Source organism: Aegilops tauschii, chromosome 1, assembly GCF_002575655.3.
Source record: "Aegilops tauschii subsp. strangulata cultivar AL8/78 chromosome 1, Aet v6.0, whole genome shotgun sequence".
In the NCBI taxonomy this organism is placed as follows: Eukaryota; Viridiplantae; Streptophyta; class Magnoliopsida; order Poales; family Poaceae; genus Aegilops; species Aegilops tauschii.
In genome coordinates, this window is record NC_053035.3 from 195042500 (window position 1) to 195049640 (window position 7141).

Genomic DNA, 7141 nt, shown 5'->3' on the forward strand with positions numbered 1-7141 from the left:
CGCGCGAGTCCCTCGCACCTACACAAAACAAATAAATCCTCGCAACCAACGCGATAAGGGGTTGTCAATCCCTTCACGGTCACTTATGAGAGTGAGATGTGATAGATATGATAGGATAATATTTTTGGTATTTTTGTGATAAAGATGCAAAGTAAAATAAAAGCAAAGTAAAAAGTAAAGGAAATAACTAAGTGTTGGAAGATTGATATGATGAAGATAGACCCGGGGGCCATAGGTTTCACTAGTGGCTTCTCTCAAGAGCATAAGTATTTTACGGTGGGTGAACAAATTACTGTTGAGCAATTGACAGAATTTAGCATAGTTATGAGAATATCTAGGTATGATCATGTATATAGGCATCACGTCCAAGACAAGTAGACCGACTCCTGCCTGCATCTACTACTATTACTCCACACATCGACCGCTATCCAGCATGCATCTAGAGTATTAAGTTCATAAGAACAGAGTAACGCCTTAAGCAAGATGACATGATGTAGAGGGATAAATTCATGCAATATGATAAAAAAACCATCTTGTTATCCTCGATGGCAACAATACAATACGTGCCTTGCTGCCCCTACTATCACTGGGAAAGGACACCGCAAGATTGAACCCAAATCTAAGCACTTCTCCCATTGCAAGAAAGATCAATCTAGTAGGCCAAACCAAACTGATAATTCGAAGAGACTTGCAAAGATAACCAATCATACATAAAAGAATTCAGAGAAGATTAAAATATTGTTCATAGATAAACTTGATCATAAACCCACAATTCATGGGTCTCAACAAACACACCGCAAAAGAAGATTACATCGAATAGATCTCCATGAGAGAGGGGGAGAACATTGTATTGAGATCCAAAAAGAGAGAGGAAGCCATCTAGCTACTAACTATGGACCCGAAGGTCTGAGGTAAACTACTCACACTTCATCGGAGAAGCTATGGTGTTGATGTAGAAGCCCTCCGTGATGGATGCCCCCTCCGGCGGAGCTCCGGAACATGCCCCAAGATGGGATCTCGTGGGTACAGAAGGTTGCGGCAGTGGAATTAGGTTTTTGGCTCCGTATCATCGTTTGGGGGTACGTAGGTATATATAGGAGGAAGAAGTACGTCGGTGGAGCAACATGGGCCCCACGAGGGTGGAGGGCGCGCCTGGGGGGGGGGGGTAGGCGCGCCCCCTACCTCGTGGCCTCCTGGAAGCTTCTCTTACGTAGGGTCCAAGTCTCCTGGATCATGTTCGTTCCAAAAATCACGCTCCCGAAGGTTTCATTCCGTTTGGACTCCGTTTGGTATTCTTTTTCTGCAAAACTCTGAAATAGGCAAAAAATAGCAATTCTGGGTTGGGCCTCCGGTTAATAGGTTAGTCCCAAAAATAATATAAAAGTGAATAATAAAGCCCAATAATGTCCAAAACAGAAGATAATATAGCATGGAGCAATCAAAAATTATAGATACGTTGGAGACGTATCAAGCATCCCCAAGCTTAATTCCTCCTCGTCCTCTAGTAGGTAAATGATAAAAACAGAATTTTTGATGCGGAGTGCTACTAGGCATAATTTCAATGTAATTCTTCTTAATTGTGGTATGAATATTCAGATCCGAAAGATTCAAGATAAAAGTTCATATTGACATAAAAATAATAATACTTCAAGCATACTAACTAAGCAATTATGTCATCTCAAAATAACATGGCCAAAGAAAGTTCATCCCTACAAAATCATATAGTTTAGTCATGCTCCATTTTCGTCACACAAGAATGCTCTCATCATGCACAACCCCGATGAAAAGCCAAGCAATTGTTTCATACTTTAGTAATCTCAAACCTATAAACTTTCACGCAATACATGAGCACGAGCCATGGACATAACACTATAGGTGGAATAGAATATGATGATGGGGGGTTATGTAGAGAAGACAAAAAAGGAGAAAGTCTCAAATCAACGAGGCTAATCAATGAGCTATGGAGATGCCCATCGATTGATGTTAATGCAAGGAGTAGGGATTGCCATGCAACGGATGCACTAGAGCTATAAATATATGAAAGCTCAACAAAAGAAACTAAGTGGGTGTGCATCCAACTTGCTTGCTCACGAAGACCTAGGGCACTTCAGGAGGCCCATTGTTGGAATATACAAGCCAAGTTCTATAATGAAAAATTCCAACTAGTATATGAAAGTGACAAAACAAGAGACTCTCTATCATGAAGATTATGGTGCTACTTTGAAGCACAAGTGTGGTAAGAGGATAGTAACATTGTCCCTTCTCTCTTTTTCTCTCATTTTTTGGGCCTTCTCTTTTTTTATGGCCTTTCTCTTTTTTTTATTCCTCACTTGGGACAATGCTCTAGAAAATGATGATCATCACACTTCTATTTATTTACAACTCAACGATTACAACTCGATACTAGAGCAAAGTAACTTTGTACATGATCTTTCACTCCTAACTCATAGGCTCAAGGATGATACCAGCATCATGCTTAAAGCTTGGATAAATGCTTTAGTCTAATTAGTCCAGGTAGGTAGTTCTAGTCTTGTACCTTAGCTTTGCAGGCTAGTTTCTTAGCTCCTGTATATACTCCTACTATTCTTTTTTGTACAGTTGTTCGATTTCAATAAAGGGCAGTGGGGCTTTGCCTCACAGTAAATATTCAAAAAAGTATGACTCTATATGAATGCCTCCGGCGGTGTACCGGGATATGCAATGAACCAAGAGTGACATGTATGAAAGAATTATGAATGGTGGCTTTGCCACAAATACTATGTCAACTACATGATCATGCTAAGCAATATGACAATGATGAACGTGTCATGATAAACAGAATGGTGGAAAGTTGCATGGCAATATATCTCGGAATGGCTATGGAAATGCCATAATAGGTAGGTATGGTGGCTGTTTTGAGGAAGATATAAGGAGGTTTATGTGTGAAAGAGCGTATCATATCACGGGGTTTGGATGCACCGGTGAAGTTTGCACCAACTCTCAATGTGAGAAAGGGCAATGCACGGTACCGAAGAGGCTAGCAATGATGGAAGGGTGAGAGTGCGTATAATCCATGGACTCAACATTAGTCATAAAGAACTCACATACTTATTGCAAAAATCTACAAGTCATCAAAATCCAAGCACTACGCGCATGCTCCTAGGGGGATAGATTGGTAGGAAAAGACCATCGCTCGTCCCCGACCGCCACTCATAAGGAGGACAATCAAATAACACCTCATGTTTCAAATTTGTTACATAACATTTACCATACGTGCATGCTACGGGACTTGCAAACTTCAACACAAGTATTTCTCAAATTCACAACTACTCAACTAGCACGACTTTAATATCACTACCTCCATATCTCAAAACAATCATCAAGCATCAAACTTCTCTTAGTATTCAACACACTCATAAGAAAGTTTTTACTAATCTTGAATACCTAGCATATTAGGAATGTTTAAGAAAATTACCATGCTATTTAAGACTCTCAAAATAATCTAAGTGAAGCATGGGAGATCAATAGTTTCTATAAAACAAATCCACCACCGTGCTCTAAAAGATATAAGTGAAGTACTAGAGCAAAACTATATAACTCAAAAGATATAAGTGAAGCACATAGAGTATTCTAATAATTTGCAAATCATGTGTGTGTCTCTCAAATGGTGTGTACAGAAAGGATGATTGTGGTAAACTAAAAAGCAAAGACTCAAATTATACAAGGCGCTCCAAGCAAAACACATATCATGTGGTGAATAAAAATATAGCTCCAAGTAAAGTTACCGATGGAAGTAGACGAAAGAGGGGATGCCTTCCGGGGCATCCCCAAGCTTTGGCTTTTTGGTGTCCTTAGATTATATTGGGGGTTCCATGGGCATCCCAAAGCTTAGGGTCTTGCCACTCCTCGTTCCATAATCCATCAAATATTTCACCCAAAACTTGAAAACTTCACAACACAAAACTCAACAGAAAATCTCGTGAGCTCCGTTAGTGAAAGAAAACTAAAGATCACTTCAAGGTACTGTAATGAACTCATTCTTTATTTATATTGGTGTTAAACCTACTGTATTCCAACTTCTCTATGGTTTATAAACTATTTTACTAGCCATAGATTCATCAAAATAAGCAAGCAACACACGAAAACAGAATCTGTCAAAAACAGAACAGTCTGTAGTAATCTGTAACTAACGCAAACTTCTGGAACTACAAAAAATCAGCCCAAATAGGACGACCTAGGAATTGCTTTTATTGATCAGCAGCAATTGGAATCAGTATTTTATCACGTTCTGGTGATTTTTAACAATTATTTTCGTGAACAGAAAGTTTCTGGAAATTTCTGCAAGATCAAATAACTATCATCCAAGAAGATCCTATAGGTTTAACTTGGCACAAACACTAATTAAAACATAAAAACACATCTAACCAGAGCCTAGAACAAATATTTATTCCTAAACAGAAGCAAAAAGCAAAAAACTAAAAATAAAATTGGGTTGCCTCCCAACAAGCGCTATCGTTTAACGCCCCTAGCTAGGCATAAAAGCAAGGATAGATCTAGGTATTGCCATCTTTGGTAGGCAATCCATAAGTGGCTCTCATGATAGATTCATATGGTAGTTTTATTTTCTTCCTAGGGAAGTGTTCCATGCCTTTCTTTAATGGAAATTGGAATCTAATATTCCCTTCCTTCATATCAATAATTGCACCAATCGTTCTAAGGAAAGGTCTACCAAGAATAATAGGACATGAAGGATTGCAATCTATATCAAGAACGATAAAATCTATGGGCACATAATTCCTATTTGCAACAATAAGAACATCATTAATTCTTCCCATAGGTTTCTTAATGGTGGAATCCGCAAGGTGCAAGTTTAGAGAGCAATCATCAAAATCACGGAAATCTAGCAAATCGCACAAAGTTTTGGGAATAGTGGAAACACTAGCACCCAAATCACATAAAGCATAGAACTCATGATCCTTAATCTTAATTTTAATAGTAGGTTCCCACTCATCATAAATTTTTCTAGGGATAGAAACTTCCAACTCAAGCTTTTCTTCATAAGATTGCATCAAGGCATCAACGATATGTTTGGTAAAAGCTTTATTTTGACTATAAGCATGAGGATAATTTAGCATGGATTGCAAAAAGACAATCTATCAAAGAGCAATTTTCATAATTAAATTCCTTGAAATCCAAAATAGTGGGTTTATTAATATCTAGGGTTTTGTTCTCTTCAATCCCACTTTTATCAATTTTAGCATCAAGATCTAAAAACTCTGAATTTTTGGAACGCCTTCTAGGCAAAGGTGGATCATATTCAGTCCCATCATTATCAAGATTCATATTGCAAAACAAAGATTTAATAGGGGACACATCAATAACTTTTAGATCTTCATCTTTATTTTCATAGAAATTCGAAGAACACGCTTTCATGAAACAATCTTTCTTAGCACGCATCCTAGCGGTTCTTTCTTTGCACTCATCAATGCAAATTCATGGCTTTGAGAGACTCATTGATATCATGCTTAGGAGGAATAGATCTATGTTTTAAAGAATCAACATCAAGAGAAATTCTATCAACGTTCCTAGCCAATTCATCAACTTTAAGCAATTTCTCTTCAAGCAAAGCATTGAAATTCTTTTGTGAATTCATAAAATATATAACACTAGTCTCAAATTCAGAGGGCATATTATTAAAATTTCCATAAGAGTTGTTGTAGGAATTACCATAATTATTAGAGGAATTGCTAGGATAAGGCCTAGGATTAAAGTTTCCTCTATACGCGTTGTTACCAAAATTATTCCTACCAACAAAATTCACATCCATAGATTCATTATTATTCTCAATCAAAGTAGACAAAGGCATATCATTAGGATCAGAAGAAACACTCTTACTAGCAAATAATTTCATAAGGTCATCCATCTTTCCACTCAAAACATTAATTTCTTCTATCGCATGCACCTTTTTATTAGTAGATCTTTCAGTGTGCCATTGAGAATAATTAACCATAATATTATCTAGGAGTTTAGTAGCTTCTCCTAAAGTGATTTCCATAAAAGTTCCTCCCGCGGCCGAATCTAAAAGATTTCTAGAAGCAAAATTCAATCCGGCATAAAATTTTTGTATAATCATCCACAAATTCAAACCATGAGTAGGGCAATTACGTATCATTAATTTCATCCTCTCACAAGCTTGCGCAACATGCTCATGATCAAGTTGCTTAAAATTCATAATATCGTTTCTAAGAGAGATTTTCTTAGCGGGAGGAAACTACTTAGAGATAAATGCATCTTTGCACTTATTCCAAGAATCAATACTATTTTTAGGCAAAGACGAAAACCAAGCTTTAGCACGATCTCTAAGAGAAAAAGGAAATAGCTTCAATTTAACAATATCATTATCAACATCTTTCTTCTTTTGCATATCACACAAATCAACGAAGCGATTTAGATGAGTAGCGACATCTTCACTAGGAAGGCCGGCGAATTGATCTTTCATGACAAGATTCAACAAAGCAGCATTGATTTCACAAGATTCAGTATCGGTAAGAGGAGCAATCGGAGTGCTAAGGAAATCATTATTGTTAGTATTGGTAAAGTCACATAATTTGGTATTATCTTGAGCCAGCATGACAAACAAGCAATCCAACACACGAGCAAACAAAAAGCAAGCGAAAAAGAGGCGAACGAAAAAAGAGAGGGCGAATAAAACGACAAGGGTGAAGTGGGGGAGAGGAAAATGAGAGGCAAATGGCAAATAATGTAATGCGGGAGATAAGGGTTTGTGATGGGTACTTGGTATGTTGACTTTTGCGTAGACTTCCCCGGCAACGGCGCCATAAATCCTTCTTGCTACCTCTTGAGCACTGCGTTGGTTTTCCCTTGAAGAGGAAAGGGTGATGCAGCAAAGTAGCGTAAGTATTTTCCTCAGTTTTTGAGAACCAAGGTATCAATCCAGTAGGAGGCTACGCGCGAGTCCCTCGCACCTACACAAAACAAATAAATCCTCGCAACCAACGCGATAAAGGGTTGTCAATCCCTTCACGATCACTTATGAGAGTGAGATCTGATAGATATGATAGGATAATATTTTTGGTATTTTTGATAAAGATGCAAAGTAAAATAAAAGCAAAGTAAAAAGCAAAGGAAATAACTAAGTGTT